At 43.2% G+C, this 27,918-nt stretch overlaps 1 protein-coding gene across 1 annotated transcript in view; it reads left to right on the forward strand.

Moving 5' to 3' along the window:
• The window catches only part of Irs1 (insulin receptor substrate 1), a 57,677-nt gene extending 30,416 nt beyond the window's left edge, over positions 1-27,261 (forward strand). Inside the window, exon 2 of the mRNA XM_038339293.1 lies at positions 26,487-27,261. The gene's annotated coding sequence lies outside the window, so the exon portion shown is untranslated. The remainder of the gene's footprint in view (positions 1-26,486) is intronic.
• Positions 27,262-27,918: the final 657 nt, after the last annotated feature.

The following is a 27,918-nucleotide window of genomic DNA, read 5'->3' on the forward strand; positions in this document are numbered from 1 at the left end:
AAAAATATGTGTGCTTGAGGCAAGGAGGTAGGCCTGTGGCTGTATGCAGCTAAGATGGCTCCTGGGGGCTCAGTTTCCACAGTAAGTTGTAGTGGGAACAGGTCTGGCATTTTCCAACACATCTGGAAGAGCTGAAATAAATGGAGTGGAATAATATACTTGGACCAGACCTTGGAGAGACTGTGAAACCACAATCAGTTAGGTTTTGTCCAAACTATGATGGAGAAGGTTAGCAAATGTGCCAGGACCACCCTGGCCACCAGGTGTTCTATTGAAGAGATATATAGTTATATAGAGATATATAGTTCTGCATAATCTGTTATGAGCCGGGATCTCTTCTGTGTAAGCAAAACCTACTTCTGATCTTTATTACCATAGAATCATTCCTAGTACAAGGCAGGCATATGATTGGAGTGACTTCAACAGCACATTGCTGTAGCCTCTGAAATGTCTATTGACCCAACCAGGCCAGTAGAGTTTGGTCTTAGATCTAAGCCTGCTTGGACATTGGGCCAGTCTGCAGTGATTCTTGACACATTGCCTGCAAGCCATACCTGATCTAGTTTCTTCTGGGTTGGATCTCGATGCTAAAGAATAGCCAGGTCTTTACTTCTGAGGTCAGATCATTATTTTAATCCTCCAAAAGACATACTAGCTATAAACAATTTGACCCAGTTTTTAATATATCATGGATCGGTCCTTTTTGTTCGGGAGTCCATATCACCTGATGTGACCTGCTCATTTCTTGACCTGTTATACCCACGTGCCAATCTTTCAGCACTCTTTTTATTGGAAGTTAGTTTTAGGTTATGAGATCCAAGCTTAGCCTTGCTGATAACACTTGGCTACCAGCTGACTCGCGCTGTGTGGAAGTCTCATTATGTTTTAGGAAGTAGAGTGTTAGGGTTAATCCTTTAATTGTCCTGCGTGCTAGATAATAGCCAGCTTCAACACCTACATTTCAAAATATTTTTTTCTTTAATATTTAAAGCCCACAGTAGAAACATGTAACACCGATTAGGTATAGTGGGTTCGCGTTGGTTTTTATTGCTTTCTCTCTCGTTCTCAGATCCTACTTCCTAGAAAATTACGTTGCTTGAATTAACTTTCAGTGGCTTTTTTGAGGGTACCATTTGTCTTTAAGTGCTAATTCTGTGACTATTCCTGCTTTGAGCAGCTGTGGGCAGCTGTTACTAGGAGTTTCAGGGAGGCACGCTAGAGGGTAATGACACCAAATCCTACCATATGGTGGTTGGGGGAGGGGGAGAGCGCTCTTCATTATCCGAGTTCCTGCAATGATAAGGATCTCTCAGGGAAGGCAGACCTAAAAGTATTCACTAGTGAACTGGTGACTCCTGTCGTCTTCACTGGCTCTGTTCAATAAACGGTATTCTCTTCCTCCATCTGTTTGATTCCATGTGAAAGAAGGTTCATCTTGGAAACCTGCCAGTTAGTGAAAAGTGACGTTGGAGAACCATGCATTTCACAGGTCAGGGTAGCAGGGATGGAACTAGCACAGTCAGGTGAAGCAAGTAGGGGAGCACAAAGGTAAGGGGGGGTTGTGTGTGTGGATGGGACACATCACCAATGTGACATTATCAGAGGACTTGAGAGAACTGAGAAAATCTCTGAGTGGTTCAGTGGAAACGCTCTTCTTTTTGATCATCCTATAAAAAAACAGACAAGAAATCAAAGATGAAACCTGATAGAAAAATAATCCAAAGAAATGAATGAGTATCACTTTTGATACTTTTTTCACCCTAGGACTGCTGTTAGGTACAGCCAATCAAGCTCGTATCACGTTAAACATAAGATAAAACAGCTATTTCCCATGTATTTCACCTGTATTTTTCAATGTAAACTTCGGTTGAATCCATTTTACCATAAATCCTGTGCTCACGTTTCTAACAGGTTTACTCTTTGGCCCAGCTCCTTTCTGGTTCCAGTTATCTCACTTGTGGAACATACCTCCGATTTCTCCAATGAGGTGGTGGAGGAGTCTCTTAGGAAGGTCTTGCTATTTTCTCTTGACCTTCCACTGAGCAGAACTAGAGTTCCTTCATCGCTCTAAAATCCTGAGATCAGCTGAGGAGTAGGCCGATGGCAAAGCTCTGTGTAGTTTTCACTCTAAGGAGCTCCCAAAGGATTGTTCACGCTCACAAGGCTGTTTTGGAAAACTTCCACAGATACAGAGGGATGTTAACCACTTTGTAGAAAACCCAGCTACGTTGCTGCTTTCCCACGGAGTAGAGCAGAGAACATTATCGGACAGTTTCTCCGACAACAAAAGCCATTCATTGTGAGTTTGTTACTGGCTACTCAATGGAAATCTAAAGCGAGATCTCATGTCTAATTCCCATTTAGACTCAGCTGTAGGTCCAGAGGGAGGTAAATTTGAAAAAAAAAATCTCTTCCTCAGAAAGAAATATGAGTTGATGAAGCTGTACTGTGAGTTGCAAGAGTAAGGGCTATAACCTAAGAAGTGGGAAATGGAGTTGGAAGCAGATTCTTTGGGCTCAGAAGGGAATTCCTAAGAAGTAAAGTTTGACTGTAGAACTCTACATACAGGACTGGTGACATTTCTGGAGCTAAATGTGCCTGCATTCTCCTAGGAGCATCTACACACAGCGCTTATACCTCCACAGTACAGCCCAACATGCAACTGGGCCTAGAATTCACCCACAGAAGTTGATTCTACAGAGGTCTATCATTTAGACCGTCTGACTTCATTTTCCTGGGGTGGTAACCCCATCCTCATTCTCTCTCTCTCTCTCTCTCTCTCTCTCTCTCTCTCTCTCTCTCTCTCTCTCTCTCTCTCTCTCTCTCTCTCTGGGATTTATTGAGACTATTGACATATTCCAGGTTTTTTTAATCTTTTCACAACAATATAAGAGCCATATTTTAATATGTTTAATATTTCAATATGTTTTCTTATTAATTTCATGTTGTGTGTGTGTGTGTGTGTGTGTGCATTCATGACTTACCAGGGACTGCACCCCTGAAGAAAATTATATCCCCACCCCTCTCCTACCAGCCGTTAACTGCCCACAGTGCCTCAACTAGGGGTGGGGTCCTATCCATGCTGAAATCATGGTTTTTTTTTTTTGTTTTTTGTTTTTGTTTGTTTGTTTTTTAAGCTGAATTCTTGTATTCAGTAAGTGATCCGTTGGTTCTTCTGGGAGCTCAACACCCTGCAGTGAGGTTAGCCAAGACACAAAAGCAAAGCAGAGAGGAAAAAAATCATAAGACCAATATTTCGGTTGAATGCAACCATTCCTGGGTTGTGGCTATTAAGGTTAGCAGATTTAAAGCTCTGACTAGGTAACAATTGGCCCAAGGTCATGTTGTGTAGGATCTATTAGTTCCTTGAGTTACACTGTGCAGAGTCACACCGAAGAGGAGTGTGGGATTAAGGATCTGTCATGATATCTGGATAGTCTTCACAAAGCAATTATTTAAGTATCAAGATTTATCATTTGTAGCTTAACTAAGACAACAGATTGAGGGAATTTCTAGATTATTGTCTACAAAACTCTAGTTGTGTTCAAATTTAGAACCCAAATCATACACAATTTAGTTTTATCTTGAGGAAGAAGAATACTCTTTGCAATTTCATGTAAGCTTTACTCCATTGAAGGTTGGATAAGAAGCAAAACTTTTTAAGTATAGGTGACAGTGGACTGGAGTAGGGTAGGTGGTTGAGAATTATTTAAAATGTCTCCATCATTCAATAGAATTCTGAATTCTGAGGTACTGTGTCCTTGGAAATTGGTTTCGAGTGGCTAAATAAAATCTGTGATCGCATGGTCTGTGTGTGGCAAAAGTCTGTGGTTTAGTTGGTATTGACACACACAAAGTAAACACAGCATCCCCTAAAGTTGTGTGGCCAAAAACCTCAGTTACAGCAACAGCTAGATTTAATAGCACAGCGCATTCCAAAGCAATTATGTTGTCAGATACCTGGAGGGCTGGATTTTATTGGTCTGTTTTGCTCATTAAAACCAATAGTTAAGAACTGAATTGTCTGAGTTCTCACACTCCTGCCCTCGGTGTGTTAGGTGGTAAAGCTTGGTATAGAATTCAGTTTAATGGCTTAAGTTTAGTCTGGCATCCCGAGAGTCAGTAGGGTTGGTGTTCACAGAAGCAGTGCGGGAACCTTAGCAATTCCCACATCTTTACTGAAAAAGCGTCTTTGGGAATTGCTGCTCTGAGAAGGAACGAACTGTAGCCTTGGGTTTCACAACATTACTTTCACGAGTTGATCTTTGCATGGCACATATTTGGTACTAAGGCTTCGAATGGGCTGTGGTGAAGATGGCACTTTGGACGTCAGACAGCTTTGACGGCAAGTATCGAAGCTTTGTTCTGCAGTGTCTTTTAACAAAGAATAGCATTTGGTGTCTGATAATGGTACAGAATTCCATATTTCTTGTCTGTTTGTTTGTTTTGTTTTTCGTGACAAAGTTTCTCTGTAGATTTGGAGCCTGTCCTCAAACTAGCTCTGGTAGACCAGGCTGGCCTAGAACTCACAGAGATCGGACTGCCTCTGCCTCCCGAGTGCTGGGGTTAAGGTGTATGCCACCACTGCCTGGCTTAGAATTCCATCTTTTAAGGAAGCACGTGTCCTTCCTAGCATTATCTGAAAAGGAATAGATGTGGGTGCTCGGGGATTAAATGTTTGAGCCATGTTCAGCGTGGATAAAAGTGCTTGTCCGTGTACGTGCACAAATTTTTGCCAGCTGCGTATGTTCGTGGAGGCCAAGGAGCAAGGGTTTCCGCTAACATGGAAACATTCCAGAGTGTAAAGGCCAGGTTACATTTTTTAGGGCTTACTAATGGAGCCATGGGAGATTAGGAGGTTAAAAAAATTAAGCAAACAAACATGGATCTGTACATTTGTAGAGAAACGTGGAGTGGGTTAGATTTGCTATCCTGTGAGATCTAGTTTATTAACATTGTATAATTTAATTGTTTTTTTTTTCCAAAGGCTGGCTTTTGAGAATAGTGTTTCAAGCAACCTTTTAGTGAAGCCATGTATGGAATCCTAGTTTTTAATCTTATCATAAAGTGTGAAATAATCCAAACAAAATTAATCGTCACACATAAATCGAAAAGTCTTGTTTGGGGTGTGGGTGAACATTTTCTCCTCCCTTTTCTTCTAGCACAATCTTAGGAGGCGAGAGTTCCCGATGTGTGTTCATGGCGTTGTTAACTACCGTCTGTTTGACTTCTATTGTGACTTTTAACACTCCTGAGTTTTCTATGAAGGAGGAAACAGGTTTTAGATTGTATCCCCCCCCCCAAGTTTTTTTTTATTATATTGTCTTCATAAGAACTTTGACACAAATTTCTACCTTATTCTTTATTCATTTAAAAATTACCTTAGGAAGGATGTATCTGGTTTGATCACGAAAACTCCTGTTTGCTTCCTCTGGCTTTTGTGAGGACATGTGTTTCCTCACATGCCAGCATTTACCATGCTATAGGAAATACCATGCTATATGGAATGTCCCTTGATTCAGCAGCTGTTGAGTGGTTGATGTCTCAGGACAGTTGCCAGCTGTCCAGAGCCCTTGAAGTTTTAGGTTCCAGAAGTCAGTATGTATGTGTCCTTTTATTAAACCCAAGTGCTATGTTTAGAAATTTGCTTGCTGAAAAAAAAATCCCTGTAAAAGTTTTCTCTTTACAAGACATTTCTTTGCAGAAAGCGCTTTCCCATTGACCAGTATAATTCTGCAAAAGCCTAGCAGTTGTTTCTCAGTTAGATATATAAACATTTACAATTGTCTTTCCAAACCACAACCTAGCCAGTTGTAACATTTGTTTGTGCACCGAGTCTATCTATTTTTTTTTAAAACCGGGCCTTGGAGCTCCGAACTTCTGACTTTCATGCTTGTGTAGCAAGCCCTTTTCTATGTTGAGTCATTTCCCTGGCTCCCAAGGGCAGCTTTTCATTAGATTAGAGTTCTGGTGCTTGAAGGCAAGAATGTTAGCAGCAACAATGAACGTGGTTGGTATGGGGCCACCCAGTTTTCTAAACCTGATCATCTGAAATGAGCTGACCATATTTATGGGCGGTACCAGTCGAAAGAATGTATTAAAAAAACTGAAATGAAAAAGAAAAGTTGAGGAGAAGGAAGAGGGAGGAAGAAAGTAGGGGACAAAAAGGCAGTGTACCAGGTAATATATAATCCTACCTAATTTCACCCAGTCCAGCCCACCCCTGCATAGGCTTCCCGGGCAGGTTGGCCTCAAGTTTCTATTGCTGAGAATAACCTTGAATTTCTAATTCCCTATCCCCAGTTTAGGGCTAGGATTACAGGCATACACTACCATGTCCCATAGGTTCAAACCCAGGACCTCATGTATGATAGGTCAACTGAGGCACACATACCCAGCCCTCGCTCAGATCTGAGAACACAGCACCCAATAACTTGAAAAAGCGTTTTTTTAAATTATCTAGATAGGTGGATAGAACTTATGCTCAGACATCATTTTAACAGTGTCATAGGTATTTCTTTTTATTTTCCTGTAAGAGATAATTAGCACTCTTAACTGTAGGTCTGCCTTTGAGCCGTTCAGTTCAGTTGCTGCCAGCTAGACTATTCTGCCCTGTTTATATATAAACCGGGTAGTAGTTTAAAGATGACGTCACTGTTTTCCTCTTCGCCGAGCACAGCATGTTTTGATCTAGACAGGGAATATTTTTAAAAACTGGATGTCTAAGAATGTAAACAAGTGCAAGGGAGATGCAGCTGTTTATAGTTTGCTTTTTAATCTTATGTTCTTTTGTGGCCTCTAATGACGAAGGACTTTTGTTTACCTATTATAGTGTATGGCTCATGACTATATAAGTATAGTTTTTCTGCTTTTTATTTTGGCTTTCTAAATAAAGGAGAGAGGAGCTGAAGGGAAACTACTGGACAAAAATATCCCCATGGCCACTGGGACTTAACCAGAAGCAGTGGGGAAGCATAGTCAGGTCCCTTACGGGGAAAGAAAGGATTCTATCTTACAGGGTCCATAACTAGCAGGCCCCAGTCTTTGCCCTTGGCTTTCTTTTTGTTTGTTTGTTGGGATCTGTTAGTCACACTCCATTCTTGTGTCTGCCACTGTCTAGACTAGCAGAAGCGAGGGGGTTGCATTTTCAGCGCTTCCCCCAGCCCCGCAGAGAACACGTCAGAAGGGATAAAAGCATGCTTTGGCTGATGGCAATCTTGCTTGCAGCCGCTTTCCAGCAGGGAAGGCATTTCTGATATGTAGGTGCCTCTGCGGTGGACTGTTGTTCTAGCCGCTGTTTATCAGCATGGCCTTTCAGCATGTAATTTCTCATTACCCTCTGTAAACACGAAGCGTACCCTCGGTTTCCTTTTATAAAAATAACTTTGTATATTGCAGTGGACTCTATTTAGATGAAAGGTTTAGCGATGCTTCCACCCATGCTATTTATAGCTGTGCCTATGAGTCTGCGGCTGAAAGCATGGATTTGCATCGCAGCCGCCCTGCATCCTAGCTGTGAGAGCTTGCGGATTCTCACTCACCCTTCCTAGCGCTTCTTTTACTTGTTTCAGTGAAGAACAAGAAGTATAAAGGACAAGAGCGATGTTATAATCTCAGTGCTGTTGTAAGACTGAATGAAGTGATGGTCATGGAGCCCTTCTGTGTATCTTGGTGTGTAACTTGTACAGTTTGTAATGTTGATGGAGACTCTAAATTAATTTGTATGTGTTTATGGGCACGACTGGATTATACTTGATCCCCCCACCCCTTCCAGAATGGGAGGAATGAGGATACAAACATAAACTGAAAACAATTATCATCAGTATTAAAATTACTTGACTAAATAATCGGGATTCATGTCCTGTAGCATTAAAAAGCAGATCGAGACTTTAAGAATATTGTTAAATTAAAACGATACCAGTGGGGGCGGGGGCACTGTTGAGAATCAAGCGCTCTCATAGGCTAGTCAAATAGTTAGCCCTTAGCCATACATACCCCAAACTAATCCCTGTCTTCAGTTATTGCCAGCTGTGGGGAATGAGTCTCTTTCCCAAAATTTGAAGCCTGTTCTCTGTGCTTTAGCTGAAATAACCTTAACCAAGCAGCATGGACTTTAGAATAAATGTACCTAAAGTTTTGCCTATATGTTCTTGTTTAGACAGCAATCACAGTTAAAAGGTTAGATATATAAAAAAAAAAAACATAAAGAACAGACCAACAAGGGCACTCATAAGCTGCGAGCTTATGTCCGGCTTTAGAGAGCTACACTTCATGACGTAGTTGGAATGTAGTTTGAATCTACAGTGCCTGGATTTGCTTTTGTCTTCTGCATGAATGAAGTAGAAAAATATTAGTTCTGCAAACACAGGTGCTTTTGAATGTCTCTTTTAGTTTACGGGTAGTGTAATTCAAATAATGGTCCATCGATAACACGTGATTGGCTAAAGGCGAGACAGGACCTTCTTACCAAGTGATAAAGACGGTCTATTCAGATAACATCTGTTATCATATGGCATGTGTAATTGTTTTAGAGGTTCTCCACTCTGCAAACAGGTGAAACTGCGAAGAAATGTCCCTTCCACTCTCCCTTCCCTTCCCTTGATGATGGTGTCTAGCCTCATGCCAAGAAATTACTTGTGCTGTAATGGCTAAACTGTCAAACTTCCTGCTACCTGGTCACTGTTTCCCCCACTCCACACTTTTATCCCCGTTTTACTAGGAAATCATAGTTTATTGAGACTAATCAGCTGCCTGAAGTTCCACTAGTAAGTGGAGCCGGGGTCTTCCAGTGGAGCTGTCAGGGGCTGTGGCTCACGGCTGACATTTCTGTTGTATCCGCTGTCCTGGGTAAAAAGCATTCTCACTGCCCCAACTTGTTAGGAAAATAGTGCGTGTGAATTGCTCGGCATGCCAGTAGCATGGGTTGGTTTGGGAGTCGCTCCTGTGGAGTGTCTCCAGCCACACTGTCATTTCCTTACCGTGTCCTAAAACCTTTCAGTGTGTAAGTTTGCCTTGACGATACTTTTCTTCCAGACCAACAAAGTTGCATTTCAAATGAGAACACAGACACAGCCTTGTGGGGGAAATTGCCATGAAACCATGATCCCCTGCCCACTGCTTAAAACGTCCCTGTCTGGAAGATAGACTCTTACGGCTGACATCTTAATAGCTAGGACTGGAGGGCAGGCCTTCCTGCTTTCCTATAGAAGCTGGGACCAGTTTGCTACGCTCTGTTGATCGGTATGGAGTTGTTATCAAATCTTGCCCGTTTGCTTTAGTGTTTAGTCTTTGGCGCCTTTGCTTCATCATGGTGTCATTGCTTTCCACAGTTTAAAAAAAAAATATGTTGCTTCTAGATTTCTCTATAGTCCAGCCATGGTTCTGGGTCCTAGGCACCTACATGTTAAATTGTCTTTGCCCTTAAGAAAGACGGTGACTGATGTTTATGGAAGATGGCAGCCTGTTTTGATATCCACACCTTTAAGGTTTGAGAGTTGAAGATTGTAGACCTTTGATTGTTATCTCGTAGGCTGAGGGTAGGTTGCGGTTGGTAGATCTTATTTAGAATGTGAAGCCTCAGGTTAAAGTCCTAGGAACACAGAAACCAATCAAGCAAACAAAATAATAATAAAAAAAAACAAAACAAAAACTAAAGGAACTGCTCATTTGTTATTTCAGTTCTGCTTACATTTTGAATAAACCCCTACTCCTGTCTTTTACGACCTGCTAGTCTCCTTGAATTATCAAAGTGTGCCACGTCCTTTGGTTTATTTGGTTATAGATGACTACAGTGCAGATTGAGTGTGCCTCACTGAGTTGCTAGCAATATCTGTTTAGTTTTGCTTCTTTTACCCAGCAGCTCATGCATAAGATGGTCCTCAGCGTCTCTCGGATGAGACTGTCTGAGTCTAAAGCAATCCTCATTCATTCTGTGAAGACAGAAATGTGTTGAATTACCGTCTTAGTTGGGGTTTCTATTTCTTTGAAGAGAAACCACGACCACGGCAACTCTTATCAAGGAAAGCCTTTAGTGGAGGCTGGTTGACAGTTGAGAGATTTAGTGGATCGCCATCATAGCAGGAAGCATGGTGCACACAGGCAGACAAGGTGCTGGAGCGGTAGCTGGGAGTCCTACATCCACACGGGCGGACAGCAGGAAGAGAGCCTAGTTTGGGCATCTGAGATCTCAAAGCCCATCTCCAGTGACATACTTCCTTCATCAAAGCCACAGCTACTCCAACAAGGCCACACCTCCTGGTAGTGCCACTCTCTATGGCGGCCGTTTTTATTCGAACTACTACCACAGTTACTATGTCATTGCTTTTCCCTCTTCCAGTTTCTTTAACCTTATGCTTTATGTATTAGTCTGAACACTACACAGATTTATTTATTTATTTTAAAAAGTCTATGTGAAGTCCTTTTATTTATCTAAATTTATGGCCATAGAAGAAAGGAGAGATGGGGCAGGACTGACTGATGGAATGCTTATGACATGCGCATAAGAAAGAGATTCTTCCTGGGCGTCAGGTGAAGAGTGATCGTATGTATTCAAACAGGAAATCAGGGTCACAGCCACAGAGAAAACTAAGATGTGAGAGCTGAATCATTTTTAACCTATCATGTCTGTGAGTATCCGAGTCAGAAAACCAACTAGAAGGTTCATTATATGATTCTTAATGGAGATAAAATTTAAGACATTGAAGAAGTCTAAGACACTAAGCCATAGAGATAGGCTTAGGCATGGGAAGAAGGGAATGGGAGAAATAGAGAAAAGAGTAGAGTAGACAGGGAGGGCTGGGAGGAATCGAGCTAGTCTGTCCTGAAGATTTCTGACGTCATCTAAGTCTGGGTTGTTCAGGAGTTCCCAGGAACAAGGATTTTCTCATTCTTTTCTAGTCAACACTTGTAGAACCTTCTTGGATATTTTTATTGTTATTTATATCTCAGCTGAACACTCTCTTCCACTGAGGCCCATTTTCCCATTGGAGGAAGGGAACGTGGAGGTGATTTAACCCTCTTACCAGCCCTTCAGCTGGGCCTTCTTGTTCTTTCATACTTTCAGAGGGGGCTTCTTCCTCCTTGTAGGCCCTTCCCTCCTTTGCCACTGGTCCTTAGACCAGTGCCCCTGGCTCCTGCTGGATGTCGGTTAGGCACTGCCTCAGACCTGGTCAGCAGAATCTCTGTATTAACAAATTCCTGGGTTGTAGGTGGGAGTAGGGGTGGGGTTGGGGTACTCTAATGAACTTTATATTACGTTAAAGTACGAGAAGCATATTTATCTCTATCTTCATGACTTATTTTCTCCATTTCTGCTTGGAAACGAAGACTCAAGCTAATCGTGATGTCCTAACACTAGCTTAGAAAGCTCCAAGTATAGTGGAAATATTTAGACAAAGTATTTATGTGTCCTAAATCTCTGCTCCTTTAGTGCCACTAGTATTAAAGCATTGTGCACAGTGCCTGTGAACAGTCTTCCTCTGTAGAGTTCTTCATCCTCTTTCTGCTTTAAATTCACCTTCATAGTAATCCCCATTTTGGAGTTGGTTGATTTAGCTGCTTGGAATCTCCTCAGCACTTCCTGTGACAATCGCACTGCCTTGCTTCCTCTATGAAGGCTGCTTTACTTTTCTGTGTACCAGCCAGACGGAAAGATTTCGGTTCCTGATAGTATGGCCAGAAAATGCAACTGGACTCCTACCTAGTCTTACCCAGTATGAGCTGCCAACCAGTTCTGTGAACTTGAGCAGCTCACGCAATGATTCTAACTCTGCACAATGGTTTCTAATGGGACTGATCTGGTTGTTCCTTTCATATCAGCCCATGAGCTCTTAATATGATAAAGTGGTCATTTATAGAAATAAGAGGGAGACATTTAAAATGAAAGTTGGAGGCAGAGTCATCTAGATTATTTTAGTCATTGTATACACACACACACACACACACACACACACGCATGCACACACCTTTTAAAAACCATTTTTACAGCATTTTCAAATGGAAAAAACACAAAGTTGAATTCTATTGAGTTTTCCATTTATTTCTTGGCTCTCCCTCCCCCTGTAGGAAGTGCTAGTACACCACTAGGTGATCACCACTAGGCGATCAAAAGCTGAGTGGAGAAGCCATGAGCAAGTGTCTCAGCTTGTTCACTAGGGTCACATGACCCTCAAGTTGGTACTGACTGCATCTGAGGCTCTGAGGCAGGCGCCTCTTGGAAGGGGATCCTATATGTTGGGAAATCTCTGGAGATCCCAGGAGCTGTGCTGAGGGCTCCTGTTTGTAGGGGAGGGGGCGAGAGGAGCTGTGAGGATGAGGATCATCTGGAAAGAACCAGCTGGTCATGGAGATTGACCAGTCACAACTGTCTTCTCTTTATGGGAGGAAAACACCAAGAGATCACATGACCAGGAAGGACAGTTCCACTAATGGCAGGGGCTTAGGGCAAAAGCCTCAGGTGATTTTTTTTAAAGCAAAATGAGGGAGAGCCTACTTTTGGGTTCTTCATAAATTATTCATTACAATCCATTAGTGCTTGATAATAAGGCACAATTATGTGACATTTTGTCAGCATTCTGGGCTACAGTCTGGAAAGAATAGAAGCTGTCATTTCCTTGTTGTGTGCTGGGACCATGTCGGCTCCTGAGGCTGTCTTTAAGCAGGATCTGTCATTACTGTTATTACCTTAGGGATCGGCCTGAATATCTTACTGTTTAATCATCTACAAATCAATTTATTTTTTGTGTTTATTGTTTTTGTGTTTGTGTGGCTAGAGTTCTCAGGCCTTCCTCGTCTCATCAGTGATGCTGCCTGAAATCTCAGCCACTTACTCCTTTTTCTTATTTCTCTTTAAGATAAACTGAAAGAAAACAGACCTGGAAGTGCCTTCCCAGGCAGACGTGTAATAGAGCAACAGGAATTCAGGCCTCAGTCTTACCTCATAACTCTTGTTTGTTTGCCTGTTTGCCTTTCTGTTTTGTTTTGTCTTTAGTTGTAGATCATCTTTCAAGGAAGATACTTGTTTCATGAAGTGTGAAAAAAACATCTAGGAAGCTACACTCTGATTTAGATGTACTCTCTCTAAGATTCAGAATGGCCATTGATTCTAAAAAGTCAACTGATTCTGGAACAGTGAAAATCCAATTCATAATTTTGTTTTCACTCCTAGACACTTGAGGACAAAACCTAGTCCTAAGAGCCACAGGTGACTGAAATAAACCGTCTCTTTGTTCCCAGTATCCTTCTCTTGTTGTATCTCCCTGCTTTTGCAACTGATTGTAGGGATAGATACTTTCTCTACTTTATTGTGAAAGTAAACAGAGGCCCTGTTCAAGATTGGTGGTTCAATACAGGTTAAACTGGATGAACTAAGACCTGGGAGGACCAAGTGGATCTCTTAGTGGGGGTCTTCCTGTATTTTCTTGGTCAGGACTGGTAGACCAGTAATTCATCTTGCTCTTCTTCCCGAGACTGTGTGGCTGTCTCCTCTGGAGTTAGTGATTTGTTATGATACTGCTTCCTGAAGTTTCTCTGGAGGAAAAGAAAGGAACCATGGATCTGGACTGATTGGATTACCTAGCTGTCTTCTAGCAAAAAGGTTATTGAGGAAACAGGACACAGTACATGTTAAGCTGTAAACAAGCACCTTCATTTTGAAAAGGGTCTGGATATAGGAGGGGCATATTGGGACTCTAAAGTAGCCTGTCAGTGGGGGACTCTAAATGTAGGAAGTCCTCAGATCAGAAATTGTCATGACGAAGACCTCACACTCTTACTGAGGCCTTCTCAAATCCTAGAAGCAGTGAACAAGCCACATTTGGAAGGCCCCTACCTCTACCCCATCCCTGACTTTTTCATCTGGAGGCAGCAGCCCCAAAGGAGGATTTCTCAGGTAGTGTTGACATTTTGAAGCCAGATAACTCTTTGCTGCAGCTGACCTGACTATGGTTGGGGCATTTAGCAGTAACTGTGTCCTCTACCCATGAGAAACTAATAGCACTCACTCCCCCTACTATACCCGATTTCAGTTGAGACAACCAGAAATGTCTGCGGACATTATCAAGGTCCCCCATGAGATACATTTTTTCCCCACCAACCCTATCTGAGAACATTAGTCTAGAAACTGAGCAAAAGGCTGTGAGAGAAGAAGATAACCACGTAGAGATGACGTCAGCCTCAAGTGCACGTTTCGGGTCGTGGTGTGGATGTCAGTGGTCCACACTTCTCTTCCTCGTTCCTGCCAGCTCCTCGGAGTTGCTGTCTTTGTTCTTGCTGAGGTCACAAAATAGAGTGGGTGGCTGTAGAATCGGTACTTATCCCATCACTATGACAGGACACCCGAAGAAGTAAGGGAAGACGAATTTAATCTGGTTCATGGCTCCGTAGCCAGTCATGGCGAAGAAGGCGTGGTGGCAGAAGTTGCTCATGATCGTGGCAGTGGGCAGTGATGGGTGGCTGGTGGCTTTGCATCAGTGGTCAGAATGGGTTGGTAGTCCAGAAATAGAAAGACTCAGGCAAGAGTAGGTTCAGACTAACACTCCGAAGGCTCTCCTCCCATTGACTGGCATCTTCTGGATAGCCCTTACCTCCTAATTTTCCAAAACATGCCCAAAATAGTGTCATCACCTTGAGACCAAGTGTTCAAACACATGAACCCCCGAGAACATTTCCTATTCAAACCATGATGGTAGCTATACGAGACATACCTAGCTCTCACAATTGGAGACCAGGGAAGCCAAAATCCAAGATAATGCTGATCTCTTGTCTTGCGAGGCCTTCTTACTGGTTTGTTGGTGGCTTCATAGGCCACAATGGACAGTCAACTCTCATGTCTTATATAGGTACCATTCTTCCTTTGCCTTCATGATTTAGTGAAAATCCTAAGGCCCCATTTCCTAATACCAGCGCATGAAGAATACAAAGGAAGCCAGAATTTGTCTGTAACATTGATATAGCTCTATACCAATGCCTTAAGGGTTGTCACTGTCTACTTATTAAGAATCAGCCCTCAGGTATCTTTTGGCTCAGCCAGACCTATCAGCTCATCACTACAACATGGTACAGCTTCAGATGTAGCCAAAGTAACTTCCAAGCCAAGGCCTTTGCCAAGTTAGAGGGAACAGGGGCCCCCCGGGGAAACAGCTAGGTTAGTAAGGTGCCTTTAAAAGCATCAGAACCTCTTCAGTCCCCAGAGTCAATGTGAAAATGCTGGGCCTGGGTCACACACACCTACCATCCCCTGCTGGGAAGGCAGAGATAGGTGGATCCCTGGCATTCACTGACCGGCTAGCCTAGCCTGTTGGGCGAACCTCAGGCCACTGAGATACCCTCTCTCAAGCAAACAAGTTGCGCGGCCTACCCAAGGAATGACACAAAAGTTGATCTCTGGCCTACATATGCATGCAAGCACACACACACACACACACACACACACACACACACACACACACACAGACACACACACTCGTGGGGGCGGGTGCTTCTCTAGAGCCAAACGGAAGTGAGACTTGAAAGATGAAAGCAAAGGCACATGACCTTTGGGGTCAGCAGGTGAAAGGTCACCCCACTTTGCCTGCAGAGAGAATTTTGCTGCTTTGTGTGAGACAATAAGGAACTGTTCGCAGTTTGTCAGGAATCTACACCAGCGTCTCCTTCCAAGACCTGGGAGCTGCAGACAGCCATGTGCACATTATCAACTCTTCGGATTATCTTTCAGCCTCCCTTTCTGTCCCCTCCCCCACTCTTCCAGCTGCCTATGGTTAGACTTCATTGCATCTGGCATCGACTTCAGCTTTTCAAGTTGCTCAGGCAGCCCTGACTGGTCAGGGCACTGTCTTGTTTGGTTCCTTCAGATGAGAGATTGGGAGGAAGGAATTTAGAAACCTTAGCCACCCAGTTCTTCTCCCACAGTGGTAAACACACTTTAGAAACTAGAGACAGCGCCTTCAAACCCCTCAGTGTTTAAACACCTCTCTCAGCTCATTCGTGTAGTTTCTTTGTAAAAGTTTTTATTATCAGGTGTAGAAAGGGCAAGGGGCTCCCAGCTTCTAATTTCTTCAAGCATCAGAAGTGACCTTTTGAAGATGGCTTTAAGACTTCAAATGAGTGCCACTGTCTTGCTATTGTAACTACTGCTGTGCGCTGTCCATAAATAATAATCAGACCACAAGGCATAGTGCGAGCTTCTATACTGACGTCTCCCTTTCTTTTCCACTCTGTCATTTCCCAAGCCATCTCCCCTTCTTAGTAACTGTATCTGCCTTCCGAAACTGTGTCCCATACTGCCTTCAACTCTAGCCTGTGGCTATGGTCTATGGAGCCATTTGTGCGTGCTAGTTCCATAAACTATTTTCAGCTGGTAAGCTTTCTTCAGTCGTCACAAGTATATCTGAATGCCAAGGATTTCTTGTTCTTAATCAGAGCAGTCACAAAAGAACCACAGATTAAGGGCTTCTGTGTCCTGCATAATAAGAGAATTCCATGTATCACCTCAATAGATCTCCATGACAACCCTATGCAATCGCTATTGTTATTCCATGTTGTAAATGAAAAATTAAACAACAGGAGAGCGAGTAACTTTCCTAAAAGCCCAGAAAATAGAAAAACAAGAGAGGTGCTAGAAGTCATCTTAGCTTCCATTCACATTTCACTTTGTGAATAACTTTGGAGTTAGAAAAATTGATCAATTTTTCACGGGCATCAAAGCTCTATTTTCATTCTCAAAGTAGCCTTTTAGAAGTTGTCTTTCCCAAATGAATTGTAAAATTCATTTCTATATAGGTTACTCATTTAGCACTGGAGTGGCAATCCGGGGTGGACTCGTTAATGTTAACTGTGTACTTGAACAGCCTAGAGTCACATGGGTAGAGAGTCTTGATAAATTCTCTAGATCCAATTTGCCTGTGGTCATATCTCTGAGTATTGACTTGATTGTTAATTGATGTCAAGAAGACCCAGCCCATTGTGGTCAGGTCAGTACCATTCCCTAGGCAAGGGGTCCAGAGCAGTATGAGAAAGGGAAAAGCTAGCTGAGAACAAGCAAGCAGGCAAGCAAGGATGTGTGCTTTTGTTTCTCTTCTTTTCCCTCCCTCCCTCCCTCCCTCCCTCCCTCCCTCCCTTCCTTTTTTCTTCCTTCCCTCCCTCCTTCCCTCCCTCCCTCCTCCCTCCCTCCTTTCCTCCTTCCTTCCTTCCTCCCTTCCTCCCTCCTTCCCTCCCTCCCTCCTCCCTCCCTCCCTCCCTCCTTCCTTCCTTCCTTCCTTCCTTCCTTCCTTCCTTCCTTCTTCCTTCCTTCCTTCCTTCCTTCCTTCCTTCCTTCCTTCCTTCCTTCCTTCCTTCCTTCCTTCCTTCCTTCCTTTTTTTCTTTTTAGTCCAGATGTAGGATGACTTGTTTCAAGTCTGCCTTCACTTCCCCTCAGTGATGGACTGTTATCTGGAATTGTCAGCCAAATAAGGCCCTTTCTCCTCTAACTTGCTTCTTGGTGTTTTATTGCAGCAATAGAAATGAAAAAAGAACACCGGACAAAGTACATGTCATTGATTTATTCTGAAAAATACCTGTCACTCATCTTTAACACCACCCATTCCATACGAGTCTTAGCTTTGGTCTTGTGTTTTTGAACATGGGTGGCATGGTTTTCTAACTTTCCTTATTTCCTTTACACTTGATTTTAGCTAAAAGGCCTAGGAGTGATAAGATTATGTTTAAAATTTAGCCTCATACTCCACACGCTTTTGCTAAATTGTGTTTCCTTCAGATTCTTAAGTTGGAGGAGTGGGAGGAGAGGAGGGAGGGGGAACTGGGATTGGTACATAATAAATAAATAAGCACAATTATTTTGAAAGAGATTCTTAAGTTGAGATCAGGGAGAACCACGGTTTAATGCCATAGTCTTATGTATTTTCAGATTAGTTTCAGAGAGAAAGTGTTCTATTATTAGTTAGATTCTACTCTCTCGTCTCCCCTTTTTGGGAACAGTTCACTTAATTTCAAACAAAGATCAAATTCATTATAACATGCCCTTTCCTGCCCCGGCAGTCTCTCCTCAAAGAAGGGAGACAGGGCCAAATAGACAAAATTTTCCTTGCGATTTAACATCCGGGTTTCCTGGAGGCGTTTGGTATAGATGTGTGTAGTTTGGGTAAAGAATGTCTCTTCCTGACCCTGAACTCCCAGGAGCTGTTGGGAGTGGTGTTTTCCTCTGGTAGACTTGTTTAAACCACCTACAGTGAGGGGAATCAGGCCACACTGCGGAGGTATCCTGTGGTTCCTTTAAAAGTCTCTTGTTTGGCCCCATAGACTTTTCTTGCATTACCAAAAATCTTCCATAAAGTCAACCACAACCGTAATACTGGGGACTCCGGCTCACATTTGTGGCAATCAGGAAATAGATTAAACACAGGTTTTTCCAGCTGCCAAAAGTGATGTCAATTGTGGTAATGATTGTTACCTCAGTTCCCTGCAGATCCAGGGCTGTCTGAGTGAGCGTCTGTTCCTGGGCCCTGTTCGCACGCTGTTATGGAAAAACTGATGATGGCTGGGAACAACTGGGTATCCGGACACTTACTCACATGCAGTCAGGGGTTTGCTTTCTTGGAGCAATCAGACTCGAGGGACAGAGGGCGCGTGAGAATCCTATTTAGTGTTGAGAGCCAAAGAAAGGTTGTGGTGGTAGATCTGCCTCCCTCCCTTTTTGTCTGACTAAAGACACTGTGTTGCAAACCCTCTTAACCCTCTCTTCACAGAATTGTAAAGGAAGCCGGGATGTAATTTAAGCCCACTGGTTTGTATTCAAGCCAGACTTCTAAATTCTGTGTCCTGTTTTCTGACCATTATAAACAAAATAAAACCCCAAACCCGAAAGTGACGTGATGTTAACAGTATAAACCCCAGAACTAACTAGAATGTAATTCCAGTAAGAGAAAAGATGCTGTCGAAACAGTCCCCCGTGAGAGGAAAAGACTTCCTGCCCCGTGGCACTTATGGTCGGCCGCGTATTGTAGAAAAATTTCTCTAAGTCTTTCTGCTCTGATTCTGTTATATATGTGGATGTACATATTACTTCTTTCATTGCTGTGACAAAGCAGTCTAGGACGGAAGGACCTGTTTAAGGTTATGATTCAGGGATGCAGTCTATCAGGGCTGGGGAGTTACCACCACAGGAGCACGAGGCAGCTGGTCACGTGACCGCCCCAATCAGTGGACAGAGAGGGGTGGCTACTGTTGCTCAGCCCCTTCTATCTTTTCATTCACTCCTGGGTCCACGCCCACATTTAGGGCGGGTCTTCCTGCCTCCGTTAACCCAAGTCTAGAAACCCCTTCAGCCACGTGCACGTGCGAGGTTTGTCCCCTGGGTGATTTTATATCTGTCAAGTTGACAAAAATTATTAATCCTAGTGGCATGTTACTGATGGAAACATTGAAGGCATTTCGATTTACCCGTTTCCAGGGACTCCGTTATGCCGCTGATACCATTTGCTTTATTATTGAGCTCCTCTTTAATTAGTTAAAGGAATGCAAAATTAATTTGGTTAAAAGGATTTTTTAAAAATTAATTTTACGAGTGTGAGCGTTCTGCCTGTATGTGTGCTTGTACACTACATGTGTTCCTGGTACCTACAGAGGCCCAGAGAGGGTGCTGGGTGCCCTGGAACTGGAGTTACAGATGGTTGTGAACTGCCATGTGGGTGCCAGGACTCGAAATGGCTCCCTCCGGAAGAACACCTAGTGCTCTTAACCCTGAGCCGTCTCTCTGGCCTCAGTTTCAAATATTTTAGAATTTTATTTGAATGTATTATCGACAGCACACCTTTACTTATTGAGAACTGAACATCTTTGCTTACATTTCTTTTCCCATCCCTAATCATTTTGAGAAGTTTCCAGAGCACAGTGGAAGCCTGGAAAAGAAGAACCCACGGGGGTGGGGGTGGGGGACAGCACAGCATTCACCCCAGTAGGCCACAGAGGAACCAAACGGCTCCATTGCCTCCTTGGTAGATAATGATTTCTCTTTCTGTAATAAAGCTTGCCTTTCTTCATTGGTGGTCTCCTGAAGTCACCAGCCCTGCTAGAAGGTCTTTTGCGGGGACAAAGGAGGAACTGGAGCGAGATGGCCTCTCACATGTTGGCACATCATCCTGGATTTTCTCCCTGGCAACCCTGTGCTCCTGAAGGTCTGGCCAGCACCGTTGTTATTTTCCCCAGCTCTCCCCATGTGACTGGCACCGGGCACGAGTGCTATTTAAGCAGCTCCATTAAAGCATTGGTTTGGTCTGCTTGGTTACCCTTTGCCATTTCAGACCACGAAACCCAGTCTTGCCAACGCAATCTTGGCTAGTTTGAAAAGAAAATTTCTTTCTTTAGCTTAAATGCCTTTCTATGTTTCAACGCCAGGCAGCGGCTATCAAAGTCCTTACCTCTAACTTGTGACTAATTATTTCGAAGTGATTGCTGGAAGGCATTAGACTAGAGACAGTACATTCTCACTCCCTAGTGTCGCCTTCTTCCAAAGCTTCAGCCTGCCATCCTACTTCTTAGCTCCACCTTCTAGAGACTAGACAGATTCTCCTGTGCCCAACCTTTCCACAACCTCCTTTTGCCTTAAGTGGACGGTTGGTGAGCTTGGCAGAGATGCCTCTCTAGAGCACTGTCTGCTTCTTGGGTGCTACCATCTGACTTGGATGTTGGAGGATCCTGCTAGTGTTTTACAGTCTACCAAGGAGATTGGTGCTCCCATTTCTTCAGCTATGATTGTGCGGTAACAAATGTTATCATTAAGGCATCTCTGCTTACTGCCATGTGACAGCATTTGCAACTGGAGTATTTGATTTTGGGTTTTGCCATTCTCTCATTTTCTAGGCTCAGCTACTAGACTGAGGAATGCTTTTCAAAAGTCTTCCTGGAGTGTGTTCTTAATATATTGACATCCTAGAAGATGTGATTTCTGAGTTAGTATTACTAGGAGTTGTTGCAGTAGCAGCCCCAGGGAGAAAGCTGGAGGAATGAATGACAGTGGCATGACCTTGAATGTATATGTGAAATAAGAAAACAGCCCGTGGTGGTGGCACACCCCTTTAATCCCAGCACTCAAGAGGCAGAGGCACGGGGATCGCTGACTCTGAGGCCAGCCTGGTTTGCAGAGTGAGTTCAAAAGAGCTAGGGCTATTCAGAGAAACCCTGTCTTGGAAAAACAAAAAATAACAAAAAAAAGCAGGAGAGGGAGAAGGGGAAAGGGAAAAGAAAGAAGAAGAAGGAGAAGAAGGAGAAGAAGAGATAGAGAAGAGGAGAAAGGAGAATGAGAAGGAGAGAAAAAAAGACGCAGTAAGGAGCAAAGCATCCGCCTCAGAAGCGAAGCAACCTCCTCCGCCTCATCCGCCGCCTCCTCCTCCTCCTCACTCCGCCCCTCCTCCTTCCTCCTCCTCCTCCTCCTCCTCTCCATCATCTCCGCTCGAAGAAGAAGAAGAAGAAGAAGAAGAAGGGGGGGGAACAGTAGACTTGCCAACCCCTGGAGATGTCTCCACTGATAAAGGGCTTGCTGTGCAGTCATGAGGATCTTAGTTTAATCCCCAGAACATCCCGTTTAAAAATCTGGGCATGGTGGTTTGTACAAGTAAATCTACTCCTGAGAGGCATAGACAAGAGGATCCCTGAAGTTTGCCGGGCAACGAGTCTGACTGAATTTGTGAGCTTCATATTTAGTGAAAGACCCAGCCTTAAAAATATTAAGTGGAAAAGTCATTGAAGGGGATTCCAGAGGCTAGCGCTAGCATCACAGCTGCCATCTTGGAGGACAGACCAGTGCCCAACAGGAATGTTTGAGCTCCCAAACTTCCATTTCTTCCCTCTCCATTTCCCAGGGTGGGAGAGCAAAGCCAGAATACACAGCAGCTCACCCTACTTCCAATTCCAGACAGTGAATTAGGAAGATGAGACAAAGGATAGGCTACTACGGTGACGTCAACAACGGGCCAACAATTTCACATGACTCCTTTCACATGTTTATAAGAATGAGTAAGTATGGGAGGATGATTTGAATGTTAGTTTTCCCTTTTTAAAAAACACATTTAAGAATGAACGCAGGATTACAAAACCTTAAAACTTTCCATATAAATTGTGAAATTGGAATAACTGAATTAACAGTCAGTTACCCATGGGTGCCAGGCATTATAAACGTACTATGGAAATTTCCTTCTTTAGATCTTCTAGTATTTTATAAGTGTTCTGTGTTATAACTTTCCCGAATACACATTTATGTTAAATGAAAATGTGATGTGGCTGTTTTGACACTATATTCACCCTGCAGTGGATTGAACCCAGGGCCTTGTACGTGTCAAAAGAAGCAAGTATTGTTCTTAGCAACATTCCCAGACCTTGACACACTTCTTTAAGTATAGGATTTAATGAATAGGAAATTGTCTTGCTAAATCCACAGTGAGATTTCAAACAGTAATCTCCACGGAAGGAAACTGAGCCTTGCAGACCTTTTAAAAATACCATAGATGAGGGAGGGCTATTTTGTGGCCATATTTTAGAACTATTTTTTTACTCCTATTTTCCAAGAATCAAGAATAATAACCCTGGTCAAACACTCACTACTATGTTGCACTTGACTCCACAGAATGGCAACAAGTTTCAAAACCAAGCTGCTCAAGATGGTCTCTGACCAATGGCTCTGACTAAATGTGGCTTTTCGGAAGGGTACAGACCTCCCCTCCCCGTACCTCTGTTTCAGCCGCCTACTGTTTTTCAACTTTCACAGCCCAAACTGATCCTTCCGCCAAAACAATGTGAAGGGAGGCAAAAGCTGTGTTTGTTTTTCAGCTCAAGTAGGCACAGTTTAAGTGGGTACAGTTCCGGAAGATGTAATTCTTTCTGGATGCCATAATGCAATAACTTGTCGGACTCAAGTGGCATCGCTCAAGTGTTGACTTATTTGATAATGCTTTAAAAAGGACATTTGTCACTTTCTGGCAGCAGGATTAGGTGGGTTTTATCGGACAAGAAGATACACAAAGAGGGGTACAGTAGATACTGGTGTGGTGATGAAATTTTGTCCAAGTGTAACTTCCTGCTGCTAACTCTCATGACAGGAGCATCACGTTTCTGGATTCAGAAGTAATTCCCCGGGGGCGGGGGGGGGGGGATGTAACTAGAGAGAACGCATGACAGAACATCCCCGCTTGAGGTTTGCGCCGAGTCTTCTGCTGAGGAAATGGGTTGCATTTGGTTTCCATTTTATGCACAGGACCAGTGAGCTCTTAAATTTGGAAAGTAGCATGGCCACGTTTGGTATGGGCACCTGGGGTCTGCTGATGGAGGCTGTGGAAGCTAAGGACATTGTATGTACATACGGCCGTGTCATCTCTGTTGCTGATTAGGGTATCTGCCATTGCATTTGTGTTTGTAAAAGACATGTATTGAATTTCACAACTGTGAGAACGTAGTGTGGCTATCCTTTTTTGAAACATATTCCTAAATTGCAAAAACCTATGCACCTAGAGCATAGCCCTTTCTTCCGCCGCATTGGGTGTTCCAGGCTCAGCCTGTCTAGAGTGCAAGAGTGTAGTGCTAAGGATATAGGAAGATGAGCGTAAGTCCACTAAAGCCTCGGAGAGGTCTGTCTGTGAAGTCTATCGTCTTTTTCCCTGGTGCACAAAAAGACAAAAGCCTTTGCAGCTTCAGTCCTGAAGCTCTCTGGCTTTAGGTAATAGGTCCCTGGGAACTATCAACCCCTTTATTCGCTGTATTTGGCTAGGAAAGCTTTTTGACGATCTCCAAAGATAAAATGTGCCCTCCAAGAGCTAAGACTGGCTGCTCTAGAGACCACAGGCAAGACTGCCTGAGATCGAGAAGGCAGTTGCTAAAAGAAGTGGGAACTTGAGAAGGCGTTCCACAAACAGGGCTATAAACCATGGCTGCGTGATCTGAACAAGTACCCTGCCTCCCAAAGGGCCCCGCTGAAGGACAGTTCTCACTGGGGTGGTCTGAGTCATCACCTGGCAGATTCTTGCCTTTTGTGTGCAGTCATGGGTTCACACCATTGTACAAAGCCAGGCAGGTGTGCTCTTCAGACTGCCTCTGTGGCCTTGTGTTCCATTCTCCCCACATCAACTCCAGTTTTTGCTTTTTCTTAAGTTCCTAAATTGGTGACACCAATGGGTGATATTTGTGCCTGAATTGTGTCTTGGTTGGTTTTACGTGAAAGCCTTTTTTAAAGCAGAGGGCCATGACTTTGGGAGGGAGCTATTTGATGAAGGGATATGTTCTTTATTTTTTTTTTCTACTTTTGAACAGGCTTATGTAAAATTACGAAAGTGGTACCTGGTAGTGCGAAGCCGTGTATTTAAGCAGACAGCGAGGCTGTCTTTCTGTTTCCCCTTCCAGGGTCCCCTAGTCCCTGCCCTGTACACCCGTGCAGTTTGGCACGTGTGATGGTAAACCTGGGTACAGTTTGTTCCCAACCTAAGCTGTTCGTCCGGCCCTCCTGGAGGAGAGCCAGATATGAAATGAAAAACATGCTGTGTGCCCTTCATTCCCCACCCCCTCTCCCCTGTATAGGTGGCAGCTTCTTTGTCACAGGTCGTTGAATAGAGTGTGGCCTACCTAATTTTAGGCCCAGAGCTGTGAATCTCTGATTAGCTGTCTCTTGATATTCTGATAGGAATTCAGGAGAAACTTAAAAGTAAATGAGAACCCCAAAACTTGTCTGCGAGTATCATAGCCGAGCTGAGGCTGTTAGAAGAATGGCCTAGCCCATTCTCCCCATGGAGTAAATTCTGTCTCACTGCAGTTAAAGGGAGAAACCCAGGACACTTTTATTTGTTTGCTTTTGCTTTGGCATCTCTATACTGAGTCTTTATTAGTAAGTAAAAGGTAGTCTGTCTTTTAGAGGCAGAGTTAATATTTTACAATAAATAGAAATCTCATAAAATGAGTCTTCTTTGGTAAACTTTGACTTTATCTGAAAGCCAGTGTGTAAATAGGAAATGCTGGTGGCTCAGTGTCACAATCAACCCCTTCAAAGGGAGACAGAGGGTAGGCTTGGGAGTACACACCTATAATCCCAGCACTGGAAAGGCTGAGGCGTGAGGATCATGAGTTCAAGGACATCCTGGGCTACACAGCAAGACCCAGGCTCAAAAACAACACTAGGGAGAGCAGAACGAGAGAGGACAAACAAGTTGTGTCAGTCCGCATTTATGGTCGTGAGTTTTAGAAACCACTGTCCTTTTGTGTCTCCTGTGGGCCTTGTCCATATCTGAAAGCATTGTCTTGTTATCCCAGTAGTTAGATAAAGGCCTCCTGAACTGTCCACAGGGGTTTCCACCACATACCTGCCCTAGATCTCTATATTTAACTCCATGTGTCCCTTGCGGTCTTTGGCAGTCTTACGAAGCGGCATCCTTCTTATGGCCTACCCAGGGCTGGTCTCTTCCTGTCCCAAGCCTTGTTCTATCATGTCTTCAACGGCAAGTCTGTGGCATGCCTGCCCTTTGTTCAGATCATATTTATTAAATGCCTGTGATGTGGCAAGCCTTGTACAAATACTGGGGTGACAATCCCTGTTTCCACATCCCCGGATTATCCCTTTTCTTCCAAAGGCAGCCAAATGTGTCAGTGAGGCATTTAACTAATGTTCTTAGCTAGAAGCCCGCTTCCCCACCTTTGTGAATCTAGAAATTTCCCTGGGTGCACCTGTTGTGAAATTCACCTGTTGGCTTCACGTTCTATTTATAATGAAACTTGCCTTTCTTTCGGAAACTGCTAGGAGGCCAACTTCAGCAGAAGTGAACTTCGGCGACTCCATGTCACTTAAAGTAGTCATTTTCTCATTCACCGAGTTATTTATGATAATCTGCCTTAATGCAGACTGTTCTGGGCACTCTATACATATTCATATAGATAGACTCAATTCTGAGTACACGAAAAATAGGTACCTCGGAAGCACTGTCTGATGTAAAACTGGAGAGCAAGAGATGTTTTCAGGGGTTCATAAAGAGTCTCCTTTCTGAAGGGGAGTTACAGATAATTTCCCACTATGATGAGTTTTCTTGAATTGGAGGAAAGAAATGTGTTTTTTTTCCTAAATACATTTCTGTTACACCTAAATTGGAAGTTCGAGTGTAGGCTCGAACTGTGCGTTGTGTTTTACAATATTTAAATGAGAGCTAGAATGAACATTTTTGCTTCAAACATAAGCCTAAAGAATTTTGTGTTTATTTGTTGCCAAAACTCTGAAATATATGGATCACATTGATCTGTTTGCTGTAGTGTTCACTACTTTAGCTTGGGACTGCTATAAACACTTGTATTTTGAAAGAAAACTTAAATATAGTGTGTTGGCCTTATGTAGGTACATAGTAGGTACTACTACTTATGCCTATAACTTCAGTTGATCTCAGACAAATCCTTCTGTAAGGAGGGAGCTTCCCATAGTTTGCTTGAGTACACATTTCCAGATGCCTATGGTAACATGTTTCCATTTTCTTTCCAGAATGAAGACCTAAATGACCTCAGAAAATCCTCCTTTAACTCATGGGTACCCAGACTCAAACTATTTCACAACTCACAAGCAGGACCTCACGTCTTCCTCTTCCGTAGATGGTACGATGCATCCATTACAGTTTGTTTACTCTGTACAATCCTCAGGAGTTCATTGACTGAACTGCACGTTCAATATTGTGCCAAGCAAAAAGAAAGCACTGTGACCCCGGGACAATGAGTCTGCGTAAACTTCATCTTGATCCTTAAGGACTTCGCTGGCCACAGTGAGCTGGTGTGCCCACCACCATGCCGCAAGAGAATGGGTTTATTCTCGTCGCATCTACAGCGTCCGTTTCATCTACTCTGAAACCGTGTTCCATGAAGCGCCGCTGTAAATTCTTTCATACGGAACTGTTCACGTTGGGTGGAGAGAGTATTAAATATTTAACATAGGTTTTGATTTATATGTGTAATTTTTTAATGAAAATGTAACTTTCCTTACAGCACATCTTTTTTTTGGATGTGGAACTGAGGTATTTGATGTTCTGTTGTAAAGAGTGGAGCAAATGCTTAAAATGAGGCAAAGAAGAGTAGTCTAGGGTATGATCCTTGTTTTGAGATTCTAATTCAGAAAAATAATATAATAAGAATCATAGTGCCATAGAAAGTTCTGTACTGTACAGTTATACTCGCTGATACTGTCTCTTGTAATATAAACTTGATGTTGAGCTGAGTTCCTTTTAAAAATTCATTTTAGTTTTGATTTTTGTTTTGGGTTTTGTTTTTTTTTTCCCAAACAGAAGGAGGATGTATTCTACTGGGGTGCTTTCAGGTGTCAGTTTAGATTTGGTAACTGAATGGAAGCAAAACTGCAAGAAAAGAAAGCCACAGACTTTCATTGTATATACTGTAGAGAGAAGGAGGCATGAGCGATCCCTTCAAGTCAAAAGCTCTCTTTGGAATGAAGAATGTGGGTGTTTATAAATTCTGGAAATGTCTTTCTGTTCATAATAAACTAGACACTGTTGATCTCCCCCTCCCCACTTCTATAAGCTTCTAGCTCCCACTCCCTCTCTTCTTTCTGTGTACACATCATGTTTCGTTTCATACATTGTCTTGAAAAGGCTGTTAGGAGAAGTGTGTTCTTGCTAACTGGAAATTAAAATTCCAGATTCTTCCTTCTGCCCTCCCTCCTCCCCACCCCCCTTCTTTCCTTCTTCCTTCCTTCCGGGGCTCCATGTTATGTCCCCTAAGACACCTATCTCTTGTGTTCTGAGAGCTTTCAAGTGTTGTGTGTGTTTTTTAGATGAATGCGGTTGGCCCATTTGCCCTGGTGTTTGCTGGCCTTTTAGCGGTTATCTAATAAACGCGGTTTACGGAGAGCACAGAAAAACATAGTGACCCACCACTGAGGCTTCTAGCCAGCAGTGAAAATGTTAATC

The sequence above is a fragment of the Arvicola amphibius genome, chromosome 8, assembly GCF_903992535.2.
Source record: "Arvicola amphibius chromosome 8, mArvAmp1.2, whole genome shotgun sequence".
Taxonomy (NCBI): Eukaryota; Metazoa; Chordata; class Mammalia; order Rodentia; family Cricetidae; genus Arvicola; species Arvicola amphibius.